Here is an 11,324-nt window from a genome sequence, read left to right on the forward strand (position 1 = left end):
ATAAAAGTAAACGGCAAGAAGGGCTCCCCCTGCGGGGATGAGTCCTGGGTTCAGTCCGGCTGCCCCGGGGCCGTGGGCTTCCAAAGCCACCGGAACAGGGCCCGAGTCCTGGCTCCCGCTTGCTGCCTGCGTCACAGGCAAGCTGCTCAGCCCCCCAGGATCTCCTCTGGGTTTTCTTTTGTGCGGTATGAGGTAAGAATCTTGTGGCACTGATGCAAGGCCCGAGAGATGCCCCCATCCCCCTGAAGATACTTGCCAGGTCCACCTGCCAGGCGGGCGCCTGAATGAGCTTCCCCCTCCCCTTCCCGGCGGACGTGCTGGCCTCTGCGAGACTGAGCGCGTTGTGTCCGTAGACCCGTCGCTAGGCTATCCGAGTGAGCTCACACCCGGGAAAGTGCAGTTCCCCGCGTGGCACGTGAGGCCGCTTGCACAGAGGACCTCCGATTCCGTCACCGTCCACCATCTGTAACCCGGGGACGACACAGCCCGTGAGAGACACGGGCGGGCGCGGATGTTCGTGGGGGAGCAGCGTGGTTGCAGACTGGAAGGTCCGCTTTGAAGTCAGAGTCGGGTTCGCTTCCGGGTTTTCACCGGCAGGTCTGGGTCAGTGAGCGCGTGTCCTACTCGCAGACACGCGGCTGCTCAGGGTGAGAGCCTGCTCTGTCGCAAGGGTGCCTGGGAACAAACCTGAACCCTGCTGGTCCCACATGAGTGGGAACTTCCTCCTTCCTCCGCGTGTCCTCCATACCTCCCACTCCTCGGTCCTCCTCCTCCCACTGTCCCCCTCTTCAGTCCTGCTCCCCCCTCTGTCCCCCTCCTCCCTCTGTCCCGCCCCTCCCTCTGTGCCGCTCCTCCCTCTGTCCCACTCCTCCCTCTGTCCCCTTCCTCCCTCTGTCCCCCTCCTTCCCGTGCCCTCTCCTCCCTCTGTCCCCCTCCTGCCTCTGTCCCACTCTTCAGTCCCTCTCCTCCCTCTGTCCCTCCCCTCCCTCTGGTATCCTGGCCCCAGCAGCCCTCATCCGCCGAGGACCTACCACCCAGCGGTCCACCATCTGTCCGCTGCCCCTCACAGCCCTCGTGTCCCAAGCCACCTTCTTCCCAGGCTAAACCCGAGGCCCATCACACCAGGCTCCGCCCACCAGCCTCTTTATCAGCTTCCAGCCCTGCCCTCTGTCTGCACAGGGGCGTCTGAGCCAGGCTGGTGAGAAACAGCCCTGCTCTGCTTCCTACTACGGCTCACTTCTGGGGAGCCCTCGGCCACCTCACAGCCTTCCTCGCCCACCTAGACCCCGTGCTGCCCTTGCCCTTGCTTCGTGGTCTTCACGGTCTTCTCCTTGCCCGTCCTCCCGCTCATGATCTTGCTTTCTTTTTCTCTGAGGACGTAGAAGCGAACAGTGAGGAGCCTCCCCCACACCCACCAACCTCCCTGTGCCTGTGCCTGCAGATGGCACCCCCTACACAACTGTGGCCCTCCACACCGCCACCCTGTTCCCCAGCTGCTGGCTTTGGTTTTTTCTTTCTTTCTTTCTCTTTTCTTTCTTTCTTTCTTTCTTTCTTTCTTTCTTTCTTTCTTTTTTTTCTTTCTTTCTCTTTCTCCTTTCTCCTTTCGTTTTTTCTTTCTCTTTCTTTTTTCTTTCTCTTTCTTTCTTTCTTTTCTTTCTTTCTTTCTTTCTCCTTTCTCCTTTCGTTCTTTCTTCCTCTTTCTTTCTCCTTCTTTCTTTCTTTTTCTCTTTCTTTCTTTCTTTCTTTTTTTCTCTCTTTCTCTTTCTTTCTCCTTTCGTTTTTTCTTTTTTCTTTCTTTCTTTCTTTTTTTCTTTCTCTTTCTTTCTTTCTTTTCTTTCTTTCTTTCTTTCTTTCTTTCTCCTTTCTTTCTCCTTTCGTTCTTTCTTTCTTCCTCTTTCTTTCTCCTTCTTTCTTTCTTTCTCTTTCTTTCTTTTTCTCTTTCTTTCTTTCTTTCTTTCTTTCTTTCTTTCTTTCTTTCTTCCTAAATTAGGATTTATCCATTGCCAAACCTACTGTAGATTTTACTCATTTCCTCATGAGAATGTGAGCTCCCTGGAGTTTTGCCTCTTGCCCGCTGCACTACGCACGGAGCCCCGAATGGCGCCTGGCCCTTGATGATGGTCAGCAAGTAATTGCCAAAGGCATGTTCTTGGAATATCTTTTAGTCAAAATATTGGCCCTCCTGGATAGCTCCTCTGATTGTCTTTCTCCCAGAACCCTGTTCAGTCAGACAGCTTTTGTCCCTTGACTCCACTGAAACAAGTCGTGTCCGGGTCCCCATTGCTCACCCCGGGGTCCCTATCTTAGTCGGCCCCTGGGCAGAGCTGGTGGTCCAGCAGTGAGTTGATGCCTCCTTCCTCCATGAGACAAGACCCAGGGTGTCTTGGGGGGTCGATCCCTTTAGATGTCCATCAACTCACTGCTCAGGCTCAGACCTCTTCTCCCCTCTCATCGGCCCACACCTGAAAGTCGGGGTGCCTCAGAGCACAGGCCCGGACCCCTCCCTGGCCTCGCTCTCTCCCTAAGCCATCCCCTCACGCCTAATGGGTGCTTAAGTGGCGTTTGCTCATGACTCCCAAACTCGGGTCCTCGCGGGCCTTCCCAGAACTCTAGAATCCTACGCCCAGTTGCCCACCCACCGTCCTTATCTGAATGCCCAATAGACCGGAGAACTTTCCACACTCAGCTCCTCATCCCCCGCCCCTACGCTGACCCACCTCGACACACAGCAGTCTCGTTCTTCCCATTGCTCAGACTAAGTAAACATTTACGGAGCGCTCCCTGTATGCCAGGTGCCGGGTTTACCCGAGGCTCAAAGAGTAAGACTGCCGAGGCTGAGGGTGCTGGATGAAGACAGTGGGTTGTTCTTGTGGAATGAAACTCTAGGGAAAAATTAATTCCAAAGCTCTTCCAATTCCGGTTTCCCGGCTCTTCCCTTTCTCCCCTTATCCCTCTACTGCAGAGGCCGAACCGAAATAGAGAAAAACGTACAAGTGGTGAGAAGGCTTGGAAGTGTGTAAATGTGTGCTTGGACAGCAAGTTGTCTGGCAGGGGCTGGCCTTGACTTTGTGGCGTGCACACAGCCTGGGCCTCCGCAGCAAGAATAAGCACGTGTGCGCATGTGTGTGAGGTGCACACGCGCACACACACACACACACACACAGACCGCTGACCCCGGAGTCAGGAGATCTGACTGTTCTCGACTCCGGCACCAGCCAGTCGGGCAACAGATACCCTGACCCCTGGACGTCAGTGTCCTGACTACGGCACGAGTGTCTCCAATGTTAGTTCTTTACGATCCTCTGAAAACGGCCTGCAGCTGAGTTCCTGCCCAACCTGCCAGGGCCAAGAGCTGCCTTTCTTATTACAAAATTGGGGTGCAGAGGTCAAGAGATTGGGCAGGCCCCAATCCTGGGTTCAGAAGAACCCAGCATTTTAGAAGGTCTGAGCTCGCAGGGACCTTAGAAACGACATCCTGTTTCCAGGGGTCTCAACTTCCTGTGAGCTCAGCTGGGAGGTTTTTGCCTGTGAAATCTGCTGATGGTGCAGATTTGGAAATTTTAGGCAAGGCCAACAAATCTGCCTTTCAGCAAGTTTCCCAGCTGGCTGTGAGGCAGGTGGTGCAAGGACAGGACTCACGGAAACCCTGGTCTTGTCCCCATCCCTGGCTGGATTGATGCCCCGAGATGGGAGGTGGCTTGTGCTTACTGTGAGCCAGGCACGGTGGCAGATGCTGCCCAACAGCCAACCCGTGTCACTCCGTAAGTGACCTGTGAGGTCAGTCCTCTGTTTGCTCCAGACGAGGAGAGTGACCCCCTGAGAGGTCAGGCCCCGGCATCCCAGGGTGACTTGGTGGCAGAGCCCAAAGCCAGGATCAGCCCCAGCCCGGCAGGCAGGGCTCGCCGGCCAGGCTCGGAGAGAACCCGGCAGCGGCGATATTCACGAAACTCAGACAAGCTCCATGGGAGCTGATCGCAGCCTTTCTCTCTCTTTTAATTTCCTTTTTTTTTTTCTGAGTAACATAGACAACAGAGAAAAATCGGAAGATACATGTAAGAAACAAGGAAAAACAATTTTCTCATCCAGGGATGATGAGGAGGAGGATGTTGATGATGGAGAATCCGATTCTGTAACTGACATACAACAGCCAACAAACACCTGCTGAGACTTAGTCCGAGCCCGGCCTCAGCCCTCCACACGTTATTTCAGAACTGACCCCCTTCAACATTCAGTGTTTACGCCTTGGCCTGTTTCCCTCCTGGCCTTCCCCATGCGCTCAGAAACATACATTCAGCCGCGTAAACATTTTCTGCATCAGCACACACCGTGTCTTTGCCTTTTCACATCGCAAATTGTCGTAAACATCTTCCCTTCTCACAAAACCGTGTGTTGCCATCAGCACCCTCTGCCCGGGTCGGATATTCCCATCATGCTTGCCCTCAGCTTGAGGATGTTTGCAAAGGGCCCAGCGGGGTCCTGATGCTTCCCAGACGAGCCTGCTTTTCCCTCAAACTGACCAGGAAATCTGCGGGCGGCCCCAAGCGGCTTCGCCTTGGGTTTTCTTGCAGCCACCAGATGGCGCCATAGCCCCTCAAACAGAGCAGAGTCCGAGGCAGGAGGGACCTCAGCCTTCCAGCTGCCGGGGCTGCTGAGCTCTCGCACACGCTGCAGGTGGCAAAGTACGTCCACCCGCCTGAGTCCCCAGGGGGCCCCCCAAGCGGCCTGGTGGCAAGACAGCATGCTCTTTCCCCCGTCTGGAGGAATGCGTCCTAAGGAGAGTCACCTCCTCATTGATCCTTCAGCCTTGCTGAGTGTCCTTTCATGTCCCAGATTCCAGTGTTCACGCAGGAGATGCCACAGCCTGGACGCCCCCCCCCCCCGCCCCGCCCTCACAGGTCCGAGAGGAGACCCCACTCAACAGCCTCGTGAAAGGCTCAGCCCAGTCCCCCGGATCCCCTGCGTCTCCTCTGTACAAATGGGCTTGAAAAATAGCTCTAACTCGTGGGTAACCCTTAAAAATATGATGCTAAGTGAAAAAAGCCAGACACAAAAGGGCACATGAGTCCTCGCCACCCGCCTGAACTCGACCAGCTGGGCCTGGCCTGGGACAGACTGACGGACAAGAGAAAGTTTTGAAAATTCTGTCTCTCTTAACAAAACCCCGGCTCTTGGAAGAGATCGTCTTAGATGCCCTGGTCTCTCTCTTTGCTTCCTCTGTGCTATTCCTTGCCTCCCCACCCACCCAAGACGGATGGACACTTCTGATTATCGTGGAGGAAGGTCGTGTTCTCAGAAGCGAAAGAGAACAAAATTAACACTTTACAAAAGAGCCCCCTTATAGTTACACGTGCGTAGTGCAAAAGCATAAGCCTGACTCGGCCTGGGGCCCCTGGGAGCACAAAATAATTCTTGTCTAGAGTCAGGCAGACTCTGTCCCAACCAGCGGAGTCCCGGGGGACCTCCCTGTCCGCTGTGAAGAGCCAGCCCTCCATTTCGTATTCATTTCAGCGTTCCTCATCTGAAACTGTCTGCTCTTTGGATTCTCTTTTGAACCAATTAGAACATCTGTTTGCCTGGGCGCCTGGGTGGCTCAGTCGGCTGAACGTCAAGACCAGCTCAGGCCGTGATCTCACAGTTCGTGGGTTCGAGCCCCGCGTCGGGCTCTGTGCTGACGGCTCAGAGCCTGGATCCTGCTTCGGATTCTGTGTCTTCCTCTCTCTCTGCCCCACCCCTGCTTGTGCTCTGTCTCTGTCTCTCTCAAAAATAAAATTAAAAATGTTAAAAAAAAATCAAAAAAAGAACATCTATCTGCCTGTTTCCTTCCCTGATTAATGAGTTAAATAAAATCTTTAACATATATGCATAGTCTTATCTATACGACAGGCAGGATTTTACCTTTCTTTGAAAAAAAAAATTAGAGAGCAGGGAAGAGGGATAGAGAGAGAGGGGTGGGGGAGAGAGAATCCCAAGCAGGCTCCACAAATGGAGCCGGATGTGGGGCTTGATCCCACGGCCCTGGGATCGTGACCTGAGCTGAAATAATCAAGAGTCAGACGCCTAACCAACTGAGCCACCCAGATGCCCTTTTGAAAATTACGTTTAACAGACTTCTGAAAGGGAAGGTGTGCCCAGATGTTCCGGACAAAATGTTCTCTTGTTCGCTATTTATGGCCGAAAGTGGTAGGTTCCCAAGCACAGATTGTACTTAGCCATGACAAAATACCAGACTCGGGGGCTTAAACAGCAGACGTGTCCTCTCCTGACATTCTGGAGGCCGGAAGTCGGAGATCAAGGTGTGGGCTGGCTGGTTCCTCCTCACCTTGCCTTGTGGACGGCCATCTTCCCCGTGTCCTCACGCGGTCGTCCCTCTGTGTCTGAGTCCTGATCTCCTCTCCTAAAAGGACACCAGTTCTATTGAATCAGGGCCCATCGACATGACCTCATTTTTCCTTAATCGCCTCTTTCAAGGCCCCGTGTCCAAATGCGGTCACATTCTCAGGTCCTGGGGGTTAAGACGCACATCTGAACTTGTCAGGGACACAAGTCAGCCTGTGACATAGAGCAAGACGCAGGGTGTGCCGGGGTCCATGGCGCGGACAGGTGGCCGGGGACCCTGCTGGGTGAGCGGCAGAGGCAGCCACGCTAGACCCCCGGGGCCTGGCACCAATAGTGTGCGAGGTGACCCAGTTAATCGGTCTGCCTGTGACTCCCAGGCCGGAGAAGGAATCCGCAGCAAGGCCGGTGACGGACGAGCCCCATTGCTAAAAGAATGGGCCCTTTTCCTTCTGGTCTCACATTCTCGAATGAGCAGGCGACGTTCCCGGGTTCCTTGGCCGTCAACCCAGTATGCCCGAGGTCCTCATGAAATGGAGAAATTTGGACACAGGCACGCACGGGGAGCACACCACGTGAAGACTGGAGTTCTGCCACAAACGCTGGTGTCTCCAGAAGCCGGGAGAGAAGCCTGGAGCACATCCGTCCCTATACCTTCAGAGGCAGCGCGGCCTGGCCACCATCTTGATCTAGGCTTCTGGCCTCCCGAACCGGGAGACGATACATTTTTGTTGTTTAAGCCCCCCGGTTTGTGGGACTTGGGTGTGACAGGGCCAAGGAACACACATACGGTCCTGCCAGTTGACACACGAGCTCCCTGGTGGCCAAAGCAAAGAAGGCATGTGTTCTTGGAATCTCAGTATTTCTTGCGGGCTAAGCTGGCCACCCCAATAGAACCGATAGGTCCAGGCTGCTCAGAGCAGTGCCTGGCCCCCAGGTTATGCTTGAAAAGAAATGTTACCTGGCATTTTTCTTATTTTTAATTTTCTAGCCACCGATTTTTTCCCCCAAAATATCATCACTTTGGGAAACAGCAGACTAGCAGCTGAGTTTCCCTCCAGCTCTGTGGCTTTAGATTTTATAATCTGCTTCCAGTGGCTAGTGTTGGTTTTCATTCCAGGGAAATAGCTGACATGGGATCCGTACCGGCTGTGGGCTCGGGCCAAACCACAGGGCCGGGGCAGACACGTACTGCTGGAGAGGCGTCCCGTTTCCCCGGCGTATGACAGGGACCAGCCCAGGTGCTGGAGGAATGTGGCCGGCAAGGTCAGCGACAAAGCAGAGGGAGCATGAGGCGCCACCTATATGCTCTGCGTTGTCTTCCCATTGGCCGAGAGGAGGGACCTCCTGCTCCGTGTTGTCTTCCCATTGGCTGAGAGGAGGGGCTGCCTGCTCCACGTTGTCTCTTCCCATTGGCTGAGGGGAGTCTGCTCCATGCTGTCTTTTCCCATTGGCTGAGAGGAGGGGCCTGCCCTGCATTGTCTTCCCATTGGCTGAGAGGAGGGGCCTGCCCCTCATTGTCTTCCCATTGGCTGAGGGGGGGGGGAAACTGCTCCGTGTTGTCTTCCCATTGGCTGAGAGGAGGGGCCGCCTGCCCTGCATGGTCTTCCCATTGGCTGAGAGGAGCCTGCTCCATGTTGTCTTTCCCATTGGCTGAGAGGAGCCCCCCCCCCCACGTTGTCTTTTCCTATTGGCTGAGAGGAGGGGCCTTCTGCTCCGTGTTGTCTTCCCATTGGCTGAGAGGAGGGGCCTGCCCTGCATTGTCTTCCCATTGGCTGAGAGGAGAGGCCTGCCCCTCATTGTCTTCCCATTGGCTGAGGGTGGGGGGGGGCTGCTCTGTGTTGTCTTCCCATTGGCTGAGAGGAGCCCCCCCCCACGTTGTCTCTTCCCATTGGCTGAGAGGAGCCTGCTCCATGTTGTCTTTTCCCATTGGCTGAGAGAAGGGGCCTCCAGTGATCTATCTGGTGCTTTCCACTGTGCCACCTTGGGAAAAGCACTCCGTCTCTCTGGCCCTTGCTCCTTCCTTTGTGAAGTGATGGGGTTAGACCATCAGGAGTTCTGTGCCCACCCAGCCATGCTCTCCTGGCAGACCTGCTGGTTGACAGATCGCTGAGTTCACGTGGGCTTCCAGATCCTTCTCAACACGGTGTCCAAACATTGCCAGCCAGATCAGTTGCACCAAACAGGAAGGTCTTTGGGGCGTCTGCGTGACTCAGTCGGTTTAAGACCCCGACTCTGGATTTCAGCTCAGGTCATGATCTCACAGTTCGTGGGATTGAGTTCTGCGTCGGACTCTGCTGACAGCGTGGCCTGCTTGGGATTCTCTCTCTGCCTCTCTCTCTCTCAAAATAAATAAACGAACATTTCTAAGAGGAAGGTCTTTGATGCCCCGGATGAAATCATCCCAAAAGCCCCTTTAGAAGTGCATGTTCTAGAAGTTCATCATTTCTAATAAGGGCCCCAAACTGTGGCTCCTCTTATCCTCCGTGCTTCCGTCATCACAGTCTGGTGGGTCTTGGAGTTTGGGTGTCCATCTCTTGCCTCTTCCGAGTGGACGTGGGGGGCGCTCCACAGCCCCTGACGCCCTCCCTCCCTCCCTCCCTCACACCCGCCCCAGCCCCACTGGCTCAGGCACCGCAGCCCGGGCCTTTGCAGGGCACAGGCTCAGCCGGTCCGTCCTCGCGGTGAAACGGCGCGGCGCTCACCCTCGCGTCCCTCCGCCCCCCCCCCCGCCCCCCCCCCCGGGGCACCCACTGGCACTGGCAGCAGGGTGACCGCTCAGAGATATTTGTTGATGTTTTCAAATAAAAAACAGATCTGGCCTCATGCCCATTAGGATGCTCTACTATCAGAAAAAACAATCAGAAAAACAAAACAGCCAGTGCTGGTGACCATGTGAAGATATTGCACTGGGGGGGAGAATATAAAATAGGGCAGCCACTATGGAAAACAGCAGGGAGGCTCTTCAACAGGTTCAAAAATCAAAATTACAAGTTGATTTTTCAAGACAACTAAAAATGGATCCAACAAGTCCACTTCTGGGTATACAGCCAAAGGAATTGAAGGTTGGGTCTCGAAGGGATATTGCACACTGATGCTCACCATGGCCATGAGGTGGAAACAACCCCAGCGTCTACCAAACAGATGAGGGAATAAAATCCTGGCGCGGACAGACAGACTGAGGGGCACGTTTGGACATTAAGGGACAGACTGGCCAGTGGGGACAAACAGTTCAGCAAACCTTTCAGGCGCAAAGGGCAGGAATTGGATGGTTTGAGACGGGCCTTGGCACAGGTAAACAAGAGGACGTCCGTGAGTCAGATCTCAGTCCCGTGGGAAGGCTGGTGCTTTGCGGTAAGCCGGTGTTCCAGAACACAATCCTTGCCGTTCTCCAGGAGCACGGGGCTCAGGTAAAATTCAACACGCTGGCTTGAATGGGATGGAAGCCAGACGCGCGATGGAGACGTGCCGTCTGTGTTATCCTGGCACGGGGCAGACCCTCTATAGCACTCGCTGAACGAATGCACGAAGGGACGCATTGCATGAGTCGGTAGCAGGGAGCAGCCACTAAGCGCTGGGGTGGCCTGAGAAGGCGTCCCAGAGAAGGGGGCATCTGAAGGGCTCAAGGAGAAGACGGTCCTCTTACTCATCACGACAGCAAAGCAGTTACAAGGGACGGGAAGACGAGAGAACCAGTATTTGCCGGGTGCGCGTGATGCACGAGGCCCTAGCGAGTTCCACAGGGGAGACAGAAAGCTCTCTAGTTCCTTCAGGCAGAGAAGGGTTAGGACAAGGAATTAACTGCTTACAAAGTTGTTGGAAGATGAGGGAGCTCGAATGTCTGGCCCTGCTCCGGGACCACCTCTCCCGCTCTCCCGGGACCCCTTTCTCTCTGTTCCCCTCCTCCCTGATTGTGCCAGCCTCGGTGCCAGCCTCTGGCAGCACCAGGCTAACCTCCCCCCCCCCCCCCCAGCAGCGGCCTCGCCTGTTTGCTGTCTCAGAGCCCGGCAATAGCACCAGAAAGCTGTCTCGCATTTCCTGGAAATACCCCAGAGGATGTGAGTGTGGCATCCAAGCGTTTCCCACAGATCTCCCACCCATACAGACAAAATCAAGGGAGGCTGGGCTGCCATCCAGAGGCGCCGATCAGAGACCGGCTCCGCTCAGCAGCCTGGCTACTTTCGAGCGCAGGGAGAGGGGCAGGAGGTGGCCGGGATGTGGCTAGGGACGCTCGCCCTTCCTGGAGCCTGGGAGAGCAGGCCAGGTCAGCACCTCGGGTCTCCGAACAGCGCCCCAGACGCTCGCCTGGCTGAGGCGACGGGCGAGGCATTTGTCCTTCCCAAGCTCATCTGGGGCCTCGTTGAGGACACCTGTCCAGGTGCTGTCACCATGCCCCGAGTACACTCCCTGTCCTGCCAGGGACTCGCGCTCCCTGGGCCTCGCACCTCTTGTACCCCCTGGACTGTGAGACGCCTAACGAGCGGGGCCCACATGCTAGCCACCGTCATCCCCACCGCCTGGCGTCTGCCTGGCTCCAGCCGGACCTGTGCACGGTGATAGGTACGAATGTGCCGGAACAAAAGGGCCCCGGAACCACTCAGGCAAAGGTGCTTCATGGTCTCCGCTCCACAGACGTCGTGCATTCGGGTCAAACGTGAGGAAGTGTGAGAGCGGTGTGGAAAGGACGGTCAGGGGGCCGGGAGGGCCCCCTGCAGAGGCCCGTGGCCGCAGTTCTAGTTCAAAATACCAAGAGCAGCTCCAGAAAGAGACTCGATTGCCCATGAGGTCCTGCTGTTTGAGACACAGGTTCGTTGCCCCCGGCACAGGTACTCTCGTATAAAACATTCATTCTGCTCAAGTTGCCTTGCTGGACGGGGGCGGCTTGCTCGTGGCGGGAACCCAGGGAGAACCCCCATAAAGGAAGATCCCTCGGACGGGCTCCTCTCGCCCCGTGGGGGGCCGGCGGTGCTGTTTCCAGGTTTTCTTTTTTT

This window comes from Panthera tigris, chromosome B1 (assembly GCF_018350195.1).
Source record: "Panthera tigris isolate Pti1 chromosome B1, P.tigris_Pti1_mat1.1, whole genome shotgun sequence".
Lineage (NCBI taxonomy): Eukaryota > Metazoa > Chordata > Mammalia > Carnivora > Felidae > Panthera > Panthera tigris.